Raw genomic sequence first — 18,863 nt, 5'->3', positions numbered from 1 at the left:
GATCTCTGTCTGTCAAATAAATAAATAAAATCTTAAAAAAAAAAAAAGAAATCAACCATGCTGGCATCTGACCTTGGACTTGGTCTTCAGAACGGTAAGAAAAATAATCTCTGCCACATAAGCCACCCAGTCTGTGGTATTTTGTGATGGCAGCCTGAGCTGACTAAAACAGACATACAACTCTGTGGACACACAAAAATATAGTGAATTTTACATTTTAAATGGGTGAATTGTACGGTGTATGAATAAAGCTCTTTTGAAATAAATCACCAGAAGGTCTGGGCTCAATTCAAGTCCTAAACTTCCTGGCTGAGAGACCTTGAGTAAGTCATTTAACTTTCAAACTTAATGATTAATTGCTTAGGATTTTTAAATCCTGGCTCTCTCACTTGCTATTTCTGCATCCTTAAGCACAACCTCTGTAAGCCTCAGATTTCCTTATCTGAAAAATAGTTGCTCCCTTTTTGAGATTTTTAATGAAAAGAGGTAATGAAGGTTAAATATATCACCATAATCAGACATATGGTAAGTACTCCATAAAGTTAGGTATTATTTGCTGGGTTCACAATGTACATAATAGGGGGGTCTGGCTGGCTCAGTCGGTAGAGCATGCAACTCTTGATCTTGGGTTTGAGCCCAAGTTTGAGTTCGTAAGTTTGAGCCCCACATTGGGTGTGGAGCCTGCTTTTAAAAAATGAATTAAAAATGCACATAATAGAAACAATATTCATTTCACAAGGTTATTGGAAGAGGAAAGTGCAATCATGTGTGTGAAAGAACTTTTTAATATAGATCATTGGACAAAGGGTAATTATTTGCTTGGTTAGTAATGGGCACTTTTCATGGGTCCTACCCCTCCACACTCCCAGTAGAGTCCTAATTTTCACCTAGGGAGCTCCTGAACTAATGAGTGAAGATGTCAACCTGTCTACTACTTCCTTCTAGAATCTCTGTTCCTTTCACTTCAGCCTCCAGTTATGCCCATGTTTCAGAAATTTAAGTGATTTCGTGCTTAAAATGGCTATTTGGATGTGAAACATACTGCTGTGTTTGATGTCAGCCAGTTTCTTGGGAATTGTGCTCTGAATGGGATCTATTCTGTCCTTCAGTAAATAGTAAATGCTTTACTTTCCAGTGTTTGGGGGGGCCTAACATAGAGAAACTGTTAGTCTGAAGCAGACGGTTTGAGTCTGGTGATGCAGCACGCTGGAAAAGTTACGCACAAGTTGGAAGCAACTTGGGGGAAATTAGAGAGATAAAAACTGGACCAAGAATGGAGAGAGAAAGTCAAAACAGAGGAATGAGTAAGTGAGTCCAGATCCAGGCCAGAACGTGAAGCTTGAAGGGCCTTTAATTTAGACGTGAGGGCCAGCAAGAGAGTGGAGATGTTAACTATTTCAGATGTGAGTTCTGTCATTAAAAGAAATCAATACAAGGGAATGAAGGCAGAGGTAAGAAAAAATTGTATTCTCTAGCAGGAGTCAGGCAAAAAACTACAAGCTGTCCAAAGGCACCCACTCCAGGGACTATGGCCCTTAAAGGGGAAAAAAAAAAAAATGGCCACAACAAGAAGCAAGGTATGCACGCAGCCTAAGAAGGGATGTGGATGGGGCGCCTGGGTGGCTCAGTGGGTTAAGCCTCTGTCTTCGGCTCAGGTCATGATCTCAGGGTCCTGGGATCGAGTCCCGCATCGGGCTCTCTGCTCAGCAGGGAGCCTGCTTCCCTCTCTCTCTCTCTCTCTGCCTGCCTCTCTGTCTACTTGTGATCTTTCTCTGTCAAATAAATAAATAAAATCTTAAAAAAAAATAAAAGAAGGGATGTGGATGCTGAACGGGACATTTGAGGGGTGGGGAGTGGCAATTGGCTAATTCTAACCATCAGGGATTAGGCCTCTGCTGCCGGCTAGGATCTCCTTAGTTTCAGAAGAGGGGCAGGGCACCCAAACAATATATAACTGGATGCTCATTCCAAACTATAGATAGGCCAGCAAGGGCACATTAGCCACCAGAAGTTCTCGCTCTTCTGCTTCACTTAGGACAAATCTATAGGAGCGCTGAAGACACACATTTGACAAACCCTCTCAGTCATCATTTGGATGCGTTAAATCACACCAAAGGGATCAACAGCCCAAGGATGGCATTGCTGCTTATCACACTGAACTGACTTAACTCTTCCATCTCTCTTCACACCCCAAGCACAGGAAATTCGTAAGTAACTTGGGAAAAAAAAAAATCCTGGTCTAGAGCGTGTGACTAAACTCCAAATCAGATGTTTTTAATAGAAAATGTTCCTGGTATCCAGCACCTGGGTGGCTCAATCGGTTCAGCACCCAGCTCTTCATTTAGGTTCCTTGTGATCTCGGGGTCATGAGATCCAGCCCCTCATCTGGCTCAGTTCTGCGTGTGGTGCCTGCTTGGGATTCTCTCTCTCCCTCTCCCTCTGTCCCTCCACCCCTCTGTTCACATGCATATTCTCTCTCTTTCTCTCACACAAATGTTCCTAATCACTGAAAATCAACATTACTTGTTTAGAAAATTAGAATAAAAGCTTCTAATACAAGTAATATTCCTGATCTACAGGCAGAAAGCTCTTGCTAATAGGGTTAAAGCAATGTCAACTCCTGATGAGAAGATCACAGTGATTCTATGATTTGATTACAGAGTCCAGCCCATAGAGTACAAAGGTGGACATCACCTGAAAGGAGTATAGAGCTCCAGTACACAACCTGATATAGCTGATAGGGTTGATCTTTATGTCACACATTTGCAAAGTCCCAAATTATGTAATATTCGGAGGGTGTGAACCCAAGTAACTCAGAGTGCTGAAGAGAGTTTCAGAGGGCCTATAGATAGTCATAAGTATGAGATGGTGGACAACAAATTCATATTTGGTGCAAGAAAGATCATTAGTGACACCTTACATAACATTTTTTTTCTTTCACCAATATAAAGATGCCATTCCACCATCTTTTCCCATGATTTCTTTTGAGAAGACTGCAATTAGTCTTTTTTTTTTTTTTTTATTTTTTTTTAGACAGGGGGGACAAAAGAAAAGAGAGGGGGGGGGAGAGAGAGAGAGGGAAGCAGGCTCCTCGCCGAGCAGAGAGCCCGATGCAGGGCTTGATCCCAGGACCCTGGGATCATGACTTGAGCCGAAGGCAGAGGCTTTAACCCACTGAGCCACCCAGGTGCCCCGAAGACTGCAATTAGTCTTACTGTTGTTTCTTTGAAGGAGATGTCTTTTTCCTACTTTTAAGATTTGTTTTTACCTTTTTCAGTTATCACCAGGTTGGCTATGACATACCTATGTGTGATTTTCTTTTCCTTTACCCTATTTGGGGTTCAGTAGTCTTTTTTTTATAAATCTTTGGGTTAGTTTTTTTTTTTTTTACAAATTTCTTCTGCTCTATTTCTGTTCTCTGTCTTTCTTTCTCTCTCTCTCTCATATGTAAGCTAGACTGTTTTTAGACCACTGTGTTCCACTCGTCTCAATGCCCTGTTCTTTTTCTTTCATAACTTTTCCTTTATAGATTTCAGTTTGGATGATTTCTGTTGACCTGTTCTCAAATTCACTAACTCCACTTTGCTTTGTCTTGTCAAACTCATCTGAAGCGTATTTAAATTCACACACATTTTTCATTTCTAGAATATGCATTTGAATCCTTTTCATAGATTCTAATTTTCGGTTGGACTTCTCTGTATTTTTACTCATTTTTCCATATTTTTGTTAACTTGTTAATCATATTTAAAGTCCTTGTCAGTTAACTGTAATACATCATCATCTGTGACTTTGCTTGTATTGTCTATTTTTTCTCTTGATTATTGGCTGTATTTTCCTATGTTTTCATACATTTTTAATTTTTATTTTATGCCAGACTTTGTATACAGGAATCCAGAGGCTGCAGATGGTGTCATCTTTCATTAAATAGGCAGAGGACCTCAACCAAAATAGGGATATCTTTGTCCCTATTCCTCAGGTGTGACCCTCCTGCCTTTTGATTGAGAGCCTCCTGGGTCTCTATCTCTTTAGTTCTTCAGAGTCAGTTCTGTCATTTAGAGGTTTTGTGTTTAGCTTTTTGCCTTCTGACCCCATGTACCTTCAAAATTTAGCAAATGTTTCAAGGGGATAACTGACTATATATTTGTGCCAGGATCTCTCCTTCTGGGAGGACTTTGTCTCCCACATTCTGTGAAGCTAGGATATTTCGTTCTGCCTTTTAGAAGCTCCTAGCCAAGTCCTCTAGCAACCAGGAATCAACAAATGCTCCTTTGCATTCAGTTCTAAACTAATTTACAATCTGTCAAGCCAGCACCACACAATCACTAAAAAAAGCTTCACTAGTTTCTCTTTTCCATGGAGAGGTTCCTCTTCCTAGGCCATGCCTGATTCTTAGTCCTCACCTAGAACTGACAAATATCTCCAGGGGATAAAATGGCCAGAGATTATCAGCTCATTTAGGAAGGGATCTTCCCTCTCTGGAATTTTAGTTCTTTTTTTTTTTTTTTAAAGATATTTATTTATTTATTTATTTGACAGACAGAGATCACAAGTAGGCAGAGAGGCAGGCAGAGAGAGAGGAAGGGAAGCAGGCTCCCCACGGAGCAGAGAGCCCGATGCGGGGCTCGATCCCAACACCCTGGGATCATGACCTGAGCCGAAAGCAGAGGCTTTAACCCACTGAGCCACCCAGGCGTCCCTGGAATTTTAGTTTTTATAGTCTTACTGGGTCCATTGCTCTTTGATGTCTTTAAACTATGAATTTTGTAACTTACCTCTTTTTTCCCTAGCTGTTGTAGGAAGAACACCGGCTTTCGATGCCTTATTATATTTTCCCTAGAAGCAGAAGTCAGACATCAACCTGTAATATTTCTTCAAAAGTTATTTGTCAAAGTTGAGACCTCTTACATAGAAGCCCCTAACCTGTCTGAATAGGCAGGTTGTTTTCAGTAATCTTTCCACTGCAATACTACAGAATTAAGACCACCTTCATTTGTTACTATATTTCCAAACTTGTTAATCTTTACTTCTCCCAATGATTCTTCCCCATTCCATTAGCCACCCAAACACACATACACATATATAAAAACATATACATATTACAATGATACCGAACTACTGTAGTTCCCTCAGATAAATCATGATGTTTACTTTGCCTGGAATCCCCAATTTCTTCCTTATTTTCATAGGTAACTCTTCCTCATCCTTCTAGAATCATCACCTCTTGCTAGAAGCTTCCTGTCTTTCTAGCCATTCCTTTCTCCTGTAACTCTATTCATTGTTCTGTATTCCTATCACAGAGCTATGTTGTGTTGAAATGATCTGTTTACTGATTGATTCTTCCCTCCACCACACCCCCATCACACAGAATGGGATCCTTAAGAAAATTTGCCTTTTTGGTCTTTTTGTCTCAAAAACCCAGTGCAACGGGTTGGCGTTAATGTTGATGGAACTGTACTCTCTCCCAGTGTGCCATAATGCATTTTGATCCAGATGACTAGATAACAGCAAAGCTATTAAAAGCCTTATCTCCAAGGCTGTTTGACATTGATTTTTTTTCAGGTACATTTCCTGAGGTCTCATCGGTGCCAAAATATGAAGAAAGAAATAATTTCCCTCTGACTAAAGTGGGATAACTAATGATTTATTCTTTACATAATCAATAATCCTAGCTAACACTTACATAACTCATACTAGGTGCTAAGCATTTTACACACATCATCTTATTTCATCTTTACAATCACTTTCTGAGATAGGTGCTCTTTTTAGGCCCATTTTACAGAGAAAAAAATCTGAAGCACAGAGAGGTTAAATAAGTAGCAGGCTACAACCTAAATATAGGTTCTCTGGTTCCAGGGGCCGTAAAATTAAATTAATTTTCTTGCCTTCCTTTCTCTCTTGTCTCTTTCTCTTAAATGTTCATTATCTAAACAGTACATTAGTACTTTCATATTGTGAAGAATTAAAAAACAAAGCAAAAAGTCCACTTTAATCTAACTTCCACCCAAATCCAGATTTCTTTGCAGAGGTACTCACTGCTGTTTGTTTGGTGGGTATCCTTCTAGACCCATTTTTCTTTGCTTACATACAGATATATATTGTGTATACATGTACATAAACACAGGGAAATAGTTTCCTATAGATCGCTGCAGGTTTCCATATCAGTACTTGTAGATCTATTTCATTTTTATGAAATGCTGCATAGTATGGATACATTCCATAGTATTATAGTTTAGTTAACCATTTTCCTTTGTTTCTGATATCACTCGTTACATATAATGTTGCAACTGAATATCCTAGAATGTGTCTCTTTACAATTGTTTGCAAATATGTCTAGAAAAAACACTAAGAAATAAAATTGCTGGGGAGGAAGATTGTGTCAACATTTTTTTAAAAATGGCAACAGAGGTTTTCCAGTGAGACTGTAAATTTTACTTTGTCATTCACAGATAAAAGGGCTTGAGGCTGCTGTGTTTCCAAGAAATCAATTCTGTTTATAAACACCGTCACTCTCTGACACATGAAGGAAAGCCCAAGCCTTCCCTCTTAACCACTTCATCTTCAGGAAGAAAGGGTTTTGATGTAGGTTGTTGTACAAACAGAGTCCTTGAGAACACACAATGGATTTCCTGAAAAAGGAATAGGCAGGCCAGAAGGAAGTGAATTTTCCGTGGGGGGAAAAATAAAGTGGGTCAAAGAGCTTTCTTTCTCCTCTTGAGTTTCTTTTTTCTATATTTTCTGACCAGTATGGTAAAACCAACCCAAGGGCACGTCCCTTTACCCTTGAAAGGCCACACTGGACAGCAGACAGTTCAGGGTTAAGAGAGAATGGAGTGAACAGATCTGGAAAATTCTGCTCTAGTCCCCTAAGGAAGATGAGAGCAAGACACCAGAGACCATGAGGACCGAGGATTTAGCTAAAAGCAGTATGCAGCTGCCTGGAGGTTCCCCCGTGCACATATCCCTCACAACTCCAGAAAAGTCACAGAGGTAGTGGCTAGTGATTGTTAGTGGCATCAGAATCACTTCTCATGAGACAAAACCAACAAGTATTTAAATGTATTTCTTTTTTTAAATGGCTTTAAAATTGGATGCAAGTACTGTATTATTTTACATGTTATTTACAATGTTATTTTAAACATTATTTATAATGTTATTTTAAATTTTATCTTACTTGAATTTACTCCTAGCAGAATAAGTTGATAATACTCTCTAAGGCACTTAAAAAAAATTTAATGCAGCTCTATCCTTACACTCTTGCTGCACACTGTAAGGATAAACAAGCTGTACTTTTAATATAAGATTAAAGTTGCAGCACTCTCTGAGAGCAAGCTAACTGACTAAATTTGTAATCATAAAACTAGAGCATATTATTATCACAGTCTAACTTATCACATTGCCAAAATCCAAATATGCTCTTTCCATATGTGTTTGATCAAGGAAAAACAAAAGGTATTTATGGCTTAATACTTTCATTGGTGCCATTTCCCTCTTGTACTACTTGGGTTGCCATAAATATTTCAATTCCTCTCAGCAATCCTAGCTCTCTGTCTCATAAGTACATGTGAGTAATTCAGGGCATAAATACCAGGGATGCTCTGCTTAAGTTAGGGTACCCAATCTGTGAAAGGAGCAAGTGAGAGTTTCCTGAGTCTCCATACTGTCACCTTCAGGATAGACATGGATCTTTATTCTGCACTCTGGAATGCTAAAAATGAAATGAAATGAAATTTTAAAATAGTTGTCTCCCTCCCTCCAAGAAAGTTGCCACTTATTTAAACTCCACTGTGCATGAGGCCTTAGGCTAAGAACTTTTTAACCCTCCTTTCACTATTTCTATAAAGTAAATCCTTATTTATATAAGTTGATTCCTTCATTCATTCAACCAAGATATAAATAGGGGGCTGAGATAAAGATCAGAACAATCAATAGGTAGATTTAAATTGATTTAGCATTAAAGAAATAGTAGGAGTTAATCACAGAGAGAACAAGGAAAAGATTATTTTAGACAAGGGTGCGTATACAAAAGTTCTGTATTGGGGGGGGTGTGTGGCGGGGGAGGGAGGGGGGATTGGCCAGTTCAAGGACTAGGACACCAACCACTGTGAGCTTGAGCAGACCAGAGTGAACTTGAATGATCACACTTCAAGATGGACAGGTAAGCAGGGACCAGTTAAAAAACCTGAAATTTGATTTTTAAACCAAATGTAATGAAAGACCACTTAAAGATGTTAAGCCGGGTAGCAAAATAAATCAATCAGAGAAAGACAACTATCATATGCTCTCCCTGATATGAGGAAGTGGAGATGCAGCGTGGGGGGTTTGGGGGACAGGAAAAGAATAAATGAAATAAGATGGGATCGGGAGGGAGATAAACAATAAGAGACTCTTACTGTCACAAAACAAACTGAGGGTGACCAGGGGGAGGGGGGTCGGGAGAGGGTGGTGGGGTTATGGACATTGGGGAGGGTATGTGCTATGGTGAGTGCTGTGAAGTGTGTAAACCTGGCGATTCACAGACCTGTACCCCGGGGCTAATAACACATTATATGTTTATTTTTTAAAAAAAGATTTTAAGCAGGGAAACGGTAATCAGATTTACAGTTCATGACTTATTGCTGCTATCTGAAGATGGTCCTGGGGGAGGGGTGGAGAACTGAAGTTCGGAGATCAGTTGGAGGCCATTACAGGCTTCTAGCTGAGATGATAGCAGCCCCAGATGTGATGGCAGTAGAAGTGAGGGATAAAAACAAGAGCCAAAAGATATTTTACAAGCAGAATTGACAGGATTTGCTGCTGGATTTGACACAAGGATGGATGGGGAAGTACCGTGGATAATGCCTGAGTCCTCAAGAAGATTGCGGCTCCATTTACTGAAATGGAGGTTGTTGGGATGGAGAAAACAAGCAAAGGAAAGGTTTGTGGAATTCAATCTGGAACTTCACTTTGGCCAGGAGTTTGAGATGTCTGTGAGACATTCAGGACAAGTTTAAATAGATAGCTTGATGTTTGGGTTCAGACCTTTGACTGGAGGACTGGGTTGCAGACACGAATCTGAAATCGATCAGCATAATGGTAGTATTTAAATACATGGAAATTGGTGAGATTATGTTTTGAAGGTAGTGTATGAAAGGGAGAAGAGAGGGTCCAGGACTGACTCCTGAGGAAAGCTAACATGTAGCCATGGGATAGAGGAAAAGCCATCATAGGAGAAGATAGAAAAACTGAGCGGGGAGGAAAATGAGGAATAGTGGCATTGAGTAAACAGGAGAGAAGAGAATTCTGTGAAGGGAAAAATGGTGACATATTTTCAGGCAGTGTGAGGGTAAATGTTTAACAAATGGCCATGGTGGGGAACGGCTCTCATCTGCAGCATTTGCTGATTTCTGTAAACATTCTCATCATGGTGAATTTCAAGGTACCAACATGTCTTCACAGAACTTGGATATTGGAAAAAGCCACACATAATTAGCTGTCAGGTACCATTACTATTGGACTTCAGGACAACAGTGCTGCTGAGAGGGAGCACGAGATGAACACAGGAAAATGTGCACTGAATTTGACAAAATGAAGGTCATTAGTGACCTTAATAAGAGTTGTTTTCAGACTCTAGGGCAGAGTGAGTTTGAAGTGGGTAGAGGAATGCAATGAAGGTAAGAAATAAAGACAGTGCATGACTTTGGTAAAGAAACGAATGGCAGGGACACCAGGGTGGCTCAGAGGGTTAAGCCTCTGCCTTCGGCTCAGGTCATGATCTGAGGGTCCTGGGATCAAGCCCAGGACCTCTGCTCAGTGGGGAGTCTGCTTCCCCCTCTCTCTCTGCCTGCCTCTCTGCCTACTTGTGATCTCTCTCTCTCTGTGTCAAATAAATAAATAAAATCTTTAAAAAAAAAAAGAAAAAGAAATGAATGGCAGCTAAAGGAAGAAGAGGAGTCAAGTTAAAAAAAAAATTAAACTCAATGAGATTAAGATTTTTGTCCTGAAAATGCATCAAGTAAGTATAAATGGAAGGGATGGGATTTTAACCTGGCTTTGTTTGTCTCCAAAGCTTATGCCTTATTTAGAGCTACCTGGACTTTAGAGAAAAAAAATTGTGTAAACTCTCTAAATACGGGATTATAGATGATTTTTAAAATACTTTCCTATATTTTTCCAATCTTTTCATAAACAGAATAAATTACTCTTACAATCATAAAAATACTTACAAAACTATAATGGATTTTATATTTGCGGAGTAACTACTGAGATACAGCAAAGTGTATGGAAACCATTGGCTAGTCAAATTCAGTGTAAATAACCCATGACCGAACAGTGCCACCTAGTGCAAAGCTTACTTCTCTGATAAATATTTACGCTTTAATGCCACTTTATAGCTTATAAACCAACATATGTTGAAATGTCTGTGAACTAAAATATCAAAAAGTGCGACCTTCAAAACTCATGATTCTATAGATTCTAATTCTGAAATGGTTTCACAACAATAGATATGGGAACGGTCCATGTCCCGTGTTTTGAGTAGTGCTAAGTCCGCTGACACAGCTCAAAAGATAACGAATAATGGTAGGAACAAGAAAGTGATGTAGCTTTCTGACGAAAAAAATGGAACACTCTTGCATTGAAATCCAAAATAAATTATAATTATTTTTCTCTAGAATACAGTATGTAATAATGGTATAAGTTACTTGGGAATGTGGATTTCATGAAGATGCTTTTTCCTTTGGCTTTGCAAGAAGACAGATCTCTGTGATCAGAGTAAGCATTCTTAGGACAGGTAGGGCTTGGGGCATGGATGTAGACACAATAGGACCATTGTGCTGCCATTTTATAATTGTAGGTCATATCATTCATGGGCAAATACAAACTATAAGATTATGTTGTACTTTTAGATTATAGTTCTAAACTACAATAATAATAATTTTAAGTGAATATAAAATTTCATACTAATAGAAATAGTTTTTTAAAAATTTATTTATTTGAGAGAGAGAGAGAGAGAGAACGCACATGAGCACATGGAGGAGAGGGGGAACAGAGGCAGAGAGAGACATCAGCAGACTCCACATGTCGGGAGCCAGAAGTGGGGCTCCATCCCACCTCCCTGAGATACGACCTGAGCCTAAACCAAGAGTCGGATACAACTGAGCCACTCAAGTACCCCTAGAAATAGTTTTTTAAGAGCATGCATGTAATCACTTCTCTTTCTCTTTAGTGCTACATTTAATAGAATTACATTTCATTTTTTTAAAGTAGAAAAAAGAAATTGATATTTTCTAAAAAAGAGAGAAAAGTATATTACTTGCAAGAGTATTTATAGTAATACTACTTGTACTATAGAGTATGATTTCACACAAAAATAAACATGCAGAAATCAATAGCTATCTTACACATCAGAAGTAGTGGGTTAGAAAATATAAGGGGAAAAGATCCTATTTACAGTACCGTGAAAATCTTCCAAATTCTCAAAATATCATTAGAAGTATAAAAATCACTGTAGCCCATTAGGATTGAACCACATGGGCATTTAAATCCATTTGGTGAGTTGTGGGAAAGCTGAGGACGGACTTATATTTAGTTTTGAGCACATTCAAAATTCATCTTTCTTTGATGAAAACTTACTTTATATGAAAAATAGTCCTTTTTTTTTTTTACTTAAAAAATAGCCTTATTAATAGATGGGTAGATAATACAGCATTACACTGGAATTTGCCAAGTGGCTCCCATGAAATTATTTGATCAGACTGCCACCTACAGGGCACAAGGAAAGCAGAGCGGCGTTAAAACACCACCTACCATGTCTCAAGCACGGGATTAAGAAAAATGATAGGGTTGCCAGATAAATACAGAACTCTCACTTAAGGTTGCTTTCAGTTAATTATCAATACTTTTGTGGTTGTATGTCCCAAATATTCCCTGTGACATATTGATACTGAACATTTTTCATTGTTTATCTGAAATTCAAATTTAACTGGGCATATACAGTTTTATTTGCTAAATCTGGCAACCTTTAAAAATAAAGATAATAATGTTGACCACACTCTGCTGAGTAAAACCTTTCATTGGCCTCAGGGGAAGGTAGAAGCATCTTAACACAGTGTGTAAGAACCTTCATGTCTCTGCTCCCATTCAGTTCCTCTCTCTTTAGTACCAGCTTCCCATCAACATTAAAATCTTTCCTTTGTTTAGGTACTTTGCTTGGCCTAGAATATACAGTTCCCTGGTTTGCTGTCTTTTAATATTGCTTATGATAATTTTATTATGTAATCACACCTTGCCTCAGGACTACTAAGTGAATGTCAAATTATCACAGCAAATTATAATTAAATAATACATTACTTCAAAACAAAGACCAATGAGAACATGTAACTTACATAAAAACATTACCTTGGAAAGGCACACTGGAAAATGCTTTATCTCCTGAGAATTTTTGTGTTCTTATTTAAATGCTAATGAAACAAAAGTCCTGTTGAACTTAAATTGTATGTTTGTGTGTATCTGGCTATGTAACTTGCAGGGTCCTGGGTGACATAAAAATGTGGAGCCTCTTGTTCAAAAATTGCTAAGAATTTCAATATGGTAATAGCATAATATTAACCCCAGGCAAGGGACCCTTGTAAGAGCAGGGCTCTGAGTGCTCAGGTCACCTGCTCTGTATACATTTTCGCCCTCAACTGAACATATTTAGAACTGAAATTTCTCTAAAGGAAATTCTTTTTGCTTAAACTAGAAGGATATGAATAATTTAAGATTCATGATGTTTTGAAGATCTTGTTAAATGGACCTACGAAACAATCAAGAAGAAAATTAAGCTGATAAGAATGTGGACTTTGCAGGTGCACCTGGCTGGTTCAGGCAATGAAGTGTGCGACTCTTGATCTCAAGGTCATGAGTTCGAGCCCCTTGCTGGGTGTAGAAACTACTTAAAAAAATAAAATCTTTTAAAAAGGAAGAATGAACACTTTGCAGTCAATTCAAGGCTTATTTTCACGGCCGCCTGGTGGGTTTATTGGTTGGTTTTCGGGATCCACAAACTCCCTCTAATTATAATCAAAATTGTGCGTGTGTCTGTGTATGTGTGTGTGTGTGTGTGTGTTTACATGTGCATTTTTTAGGGGAGAGCGTTCATCCAATTCTCAAAGGGATCAATAACCCCAAAAGACTTAAGAACCACTGTTCTATGAAATTATTTCTCTTTATTTCGATGTTATCTCTATAGCTAGCCATGTTTTACTTAAAGAAACGTCTGGTTAAAAAAAAACTTTAAACAAAAGGGTTGGGGCAAATTTTTAAAACAATGTTTATTTTAAAACATAGAAAAGAAATATAAAAAGAAAAATATAAGGAATAAACAAATACATCAGGATCCCAGTCAGAGAAATCTGCAAGGATCTACATTAAACCCTTACATCTTAGCTGCTACCATCAGAAAACTTTAAAGATAGTAAAATTGATCTTTAATTGCAATATTCATTATGTAATAGTATGTAATACTTATTGAACACTTATCATGTCTTGGGCACTGTTCCAATTACTAACTCACTCCATTCTCTTACCAACTTTATACTCCTCCTTGTAGAAATGAGGAATCAAGCAAACAGAGGTTAAGGACCAACACTCAATGGATGGTGGTGACAGGTCTTGAACTGGTCACAAAGTCAATATTCTTACACCTTGTTTTTATTTTCTTTTTAAGATTTTGTTTATTTATTTGACAGAGATCACAAGTAGGCAGAGAGGCAGGCAGAGAGAGAGGAGGAAGCAGGCTCCCTGCTGAGCAGAGAGCCTGATGCGGGGCATAATGCGGGGCTCGATCCCAGGACACTGGGATCATGACCTGAGCCAAAGACAGAGGCTTTAACCCACTGAGCCACCCAGGTGCCCCACAAAGTCAATATTCTTTATAAGCTTCATTTTTTCTTCATTATTTAGTAGGTCCACTTAGCAAGATATCAATACTTCATAGAACTTTCAGTTAGGAGGTATCAAGATTAAAGAATTAGAACACTGAAAACGTATCCTTCCAGAAAACTTTTTTCACTCGGCCTCTAGGACACAACTTCTCTGTGGGTCTCCTTATGTCTCTACCTGGCCAGTCTTTCAGTCCTTGTGTGGGATTTCCCCCTTTTCCCTGTTGGGACTTGAACCTCTTCTCTCCATCTATACACCCTCCTTAGGCAAAACTAATCCAGTCCATATGTTGATGATTTTCAAATTTGTATATCCAGGTTGGGACACTACTTTGAACTCTAGATTCATGTATTCAGCTACCTTCTCAACCTCTTCATTTAGGGTCTAATCAACATCTCAAGTTAAGCCTGGCCAAAACGAACTGCTGATGCCCTTCCTTTAAGACTCTCAGTCTCCCTCATTCAGTAAATGGAGACCCCATTCTTCAGTTAGAACAAAAAACTTTGGAGCCATCTGTGTCTCTTCTCCCTCCCTCACACCCCGTATCAAATCTATTGGCAAATGAGGTCATCTTAACCTTCAAAATATGACCAGATGAATAGAAAGCAAAATTCATCGACTTTCCTAACCCAAACCACCATTATCTCTCTTACCTGGATTATGGCAAAGTCTCGGTGATGGCCAGAGTTCCCAGTATGGAAGGATAATTGACTGGTGGGCCCATCCATCATGAGTTCACATGGAGGCCACATGTCCTACAGAGAGCTTCCAGCTTCTGGCTGGTCAGGTAGACTGGAGCGGGTCCGTTCCTGGGAGACAAGTGTTTTGCTGGTGGATGACTTTGGCTCAAGGACTCTCTGTTGGCCTTACCACATTTTCATAGAATGACACTGTAGTTTCAGACTGCCCCATCTGACCTGCCTGTCCCTGTTCTGTCCCTTACCTGGGTAAGACCTACACTGCAATCTGAAGGCTCTTAACATCTCTTCTGGCCCCTTTCCATGGGTCCTCCCAGCTGTTCCTCTTAATGATTCCCTCACACATCTCGTGCCAACATGGCTTCTCAGAGGGCTCAGACTAACACGGTTTGTTCATCGCTCTTTCTGCTTCCACAATTACACTCCTACAGTCTATTTACACAGCAGCCAGAAGGGATCAGGTGAAGACCAACCTCTTCACCTCTGGCTCTGGGCTCTACAAGATATGGCCCTTGCTCTACCCATAGATCTCATCTCCTTTCTGCTGACTCTGCTTTGGCCCCACGAATCTCCTGGCTATTCTTAGACCTTTAGGTATGGTTTGCTTTCCTTTGCACTCATCTTTCTCTGTGGAATGCTTGTGCCCCAGACATGTACATATTTTTATCCTTTTCCTTGTTCAGGTCTGTCACTCTCTATCCTCTTATCCTGGTTTATTTTTTCTTCAGAGCATTTACTCATCATTTGGCATATTATATATCTACTCTGATTATTTGCTTATTGACACCCTCTCCCCACTACAACACGAGCGCCATGAAAACAGAGACTCTGTATTCACTCCCATATCCCCAACACAAATAAAAGTGTCTGCCACATAAGTACTTAATAAATTTTGTTGAATGAAATATATATATATATATATTAGAGGGCAGGCAGGGGCAGAGGGAGAGAGAGAGAATCTTTTTTTTTTAAGTTTTTTAAATTTATTTATTCAACAGAGAGAGAACACAAGTAGGCAGAAAAGCAGGCAGAGAGAGAGGAGGATGCAGGCTCCCCACTGAGCAGAGAGCCCGATGCGCGGCTCGATCCCAGGACCCTGGGATCATGACTTGAGCCGAAGGCAGAGGCTTTAACCCTCTGAGCCACCCAGGTGCCCCAAGAGAGAATCTCAAGCACACTCGACACCCAGTGACATGTGGCTCGATCACAACCCTAAGATCGTGACCTAAGCTGAAATCAAGAGTCAGAGGCTTAATTGACTCAGCCATCCAGGCACTCTTGAATAATAAATTCTTACTAAAAATCACGTATAGGGTCATAAAAATAAAAGGAATCTACAAAGCATGGGTTTGATCAGGAACATCAGAGTTTTCTGAAAAATGAGGACACAACTAGAAAAATTAGTACCATAAGACATTAAGGACACACATTTTTGTTTTCTTTTTTTTTGCTGATTATAAAAAATGCTAATTTAAAAAAAAACAAAATTCACATTTATCACTGTTCTATTTAATATAAAATATGAAGTATTTTTTGCAAGCAAGGTCAAGTCACACTTGATTAGCTGGATTATAACCAGGAAATTGCTAAAATATCAAGGGGGTAAAAGCTGTCTTTCTATGACTTTGAGAGAGTAAGTGATACCAGGAAATAGTTAGAAATCTATTTTTTTCAAGCATAGAGAGAAAAATATATAGGAAAACATTCAAGAATCTCCCTAATGCTGGGAATATATGACAGCAAAGTAACTTACTGACTGTAATGGGAAATAATTGGAAATATATCTGAATTTCTGTGAGATTTAATGAAACTAGAGTCTTGAACACACTTGAGATTAATTTTTCCAAAAAATCCATGTTGTCATGAAACTCAAACCTACTTTTCTACTTTTTCCCTTTTCTCTACTCTTCTAGCTATATTCTTAAAGAAGGAAAAATAAAATCAAAACATTATTTAATCACACTTAGAAAATCTGAGTCCCAAACTGTAAGTCAGTGGGTCCCACAAAATTTCTCTGACATGATAGTTATGTGCATCCAAATGGCAGACTCTCTGGCATGGAAATAGAAGCCACAAAGTGCCTTTTTGGCCACCTGCCCTTTTCTGAATATTACACTTAGAGACAACAGACGAAAATGCAGAGACTACATCCTGTCATTGATTCACTGTCCAGGAAGTCAGAATTACTGAAGTGTTTAAATGACACAACTATTACCGGGAGTCTATGCGATCTTTGTCAAGTGATTAAAAGAAGCCAAGTAGAAATTACATTTCTGGTTTACGGTCCAGCTATTGTACGCACTTGAATTAGTCCTCTCAATACTTCTGGAAATTATGGCAAAAATATGTAAGCATGTTTTAGAAATGCTTATATATTATTACGGGGCAAAGAAAATATTTACCTTATTAAATTTTACTCTGCATCCCGTGAGGAAGCATGGTCCAGTTTTCTTTTCTTTTCTCTTTTCTTCTCTTCCCTTTTCTTTCTTTCTTTCTTCCTTCTTTTGCTGGTGAAAAAGCAAAACTGTGATCCATTGAACTATTTTAGGTAGTGCATGTGTGTTCAGTACAAAAGAATCCAAGATAAATCAGAATATAGCAAGATTTAACAGAATATTGGGTTGAGAGTCTACAGCCCTCTGTTCTCATTTTAAGTTGGACATGAGCTTTCTGACTATGAGTAAGTTACAAAAAGTCTCATAATTATTGACCTGTTGTTAACAAATCACAAAAATTATCTTCCAGGTTCTGGGAGTGGGTTCAGGGCTGGCTTAACTGCTTCTGGCTCAGGGATTCACATGAGCTTGCGACAGCTAGAGCTGCAGTCATTGGACTCACCTGGGGCTCGAGGCTCTGCTTCTAGGTTTACTTGCACGTCCAATGGCACAAGGCTCTAGGTCCTCACTAGGTGGGCTCCTCCACGGGCTTGCTCATGAGATGGCAGCTGACTTCCTCCAAAGGGAGTGATCCAAAAGTGAGAGAGTAATGAGGCAAGTGCTGTGATATCTATTATCACTTCTTCAGAAACAATTACCATCAATTCTGCTGTATCCTACAACTCACATAAGCTGAACTTGATGCCCTGTGGGAGAGGGGTGACACAAGGGTATGAATAGCAGAAGATGGGAATCACTGGGGAACATCTTGAAGGCTGCCTATCACATTCTCTGACCTCATTTTCCTGATCTATAGTGAGCTTTTTTATACTACATGACCTTGAAGGTTAGTGACCTCCTCTCTCCCAGGTGCTGCTTCCAGACCTTGGTTTTCACTCTCACGTAGAAAATCCTATTGCTATTACTCAGCCATCAGAAAGAACGAAATCTTGCCATTTGCAATGACATGAATGGAACTAGAGGGCATTATGCTAAGCTAAGTCAGTCAGAGAAAAACAAATACCATATGATGTCACTCATCTGTGGAATTTAAGAAACAAAACAGATGAACATAGGGGAAGAGGAGGAAAAATAAAATGGTATAAAACAGAGAGGGAGGCAAATCATAAGAGACTCAACTACAGGAAACAAACTGAGGGTTGCTGGAGGGGAGATAGGTGGGGGATGGGGTAATTGGGTTATGGGCATTAAGGACGGCACTGGATGTAATGAGCACTTGGTATTACGTGCAACTGATGAATCGCTACGTTCACTAAATTCTATCCCTGAAACTAATAATAAAATAAAATAAAATAAAAAAAGAAGAAAATCTCATTCCTCTTAGCTTTAAGCCATATGGTTATACCATTCTCCACCCATCCATGTTGCTGTCATTTCTAGACTTCCTGGTCACCGTCCTTCATCTCTGTAACTTAGCACCTGACCTACAGTTGTCCTTTTCACTCCAAGTCCTGTCATTATTCTAAGACTTCCATGTCCTCATGGGTGGCCCATCCGTTATCATGGCCTTCAAGTTCCTTAACCTCCCCATCTCCAATGCCCTTCTCAGTCACCTCACTTCAGAGCCCATTCCATACGAACACCCTGAATTTGTCATCACCAAAACTTCAACTTTGTAAACAATAAATGTAATCACTTTACTTTCTTGCTATAACTTCCCGTTTTTCTGATCCTCTAATCAACCGTCCCAAGATGGGTCCCCCAGACCTGAATGGAACTTCCAGGAAACAGTCAAATCTACTTTCTCTGCATCAGATCTCTCTTGTCTTCACTTCATATAGGATTTTAAAGTCCATCACTTGAAGAACCACTCTCTGAAAGGATTCCTCACCTCCTTTGTCTCATGGTCTTTCTTTCACATGTGCCTGGA

General features: G+C 39.2%; 1 long non-coding RNA gene across 3 annotated transcripts; it reads right to left on the bottom strand.

Moving 5' to 3' along the window:
• On the bottom strand, positions 1-17,932 carry LOC116880361. Of its 3 annotated transcripts, none has more exons than XR_004385198.1 (4): positions 17,436-17,932; positions 17,000-17,104; positions 14,553-14,708; positions 1-31 (listed from the first exon to the last, which is right to left on the bottom strand). It is a non-coding gene; the product is annotated as an uncharacterized LOC116880361 (long non-coding RNA). The 3 variants fall into 3 exon arrangements; XR_004385197.1 differs by lacking the exon at positions 1-31 and adding an exon at positions 6,407-6,626; XR_004385196.1 differs by lacking the exon at positions 1-31 and adding an exon at positions 13,873-13,956.
• Positions 17,933-18,863: the final 931 nt, after the last annotated feature.

Source organism: Lontra canadensis, unplaced genomic scaffold (genome assembly GCF_010015895.1).
Source record: "Lontra canadensis isolate GAN:19392208 unplaced genomic scaffold, GSC_riverotter_1.0 scaffold3, whole genome shotgun sequence".
Lineage (NCBI taxonomy): Eukaryota > Metazoa > Chordata > Mammalia > Carnivora > Mustelidae > Lontra > Lontra canadensis.
Note: the sequence above shows the minus strand (reverse complement) of the source record. Positions and strands in the feature narration are given on the sequence as shown.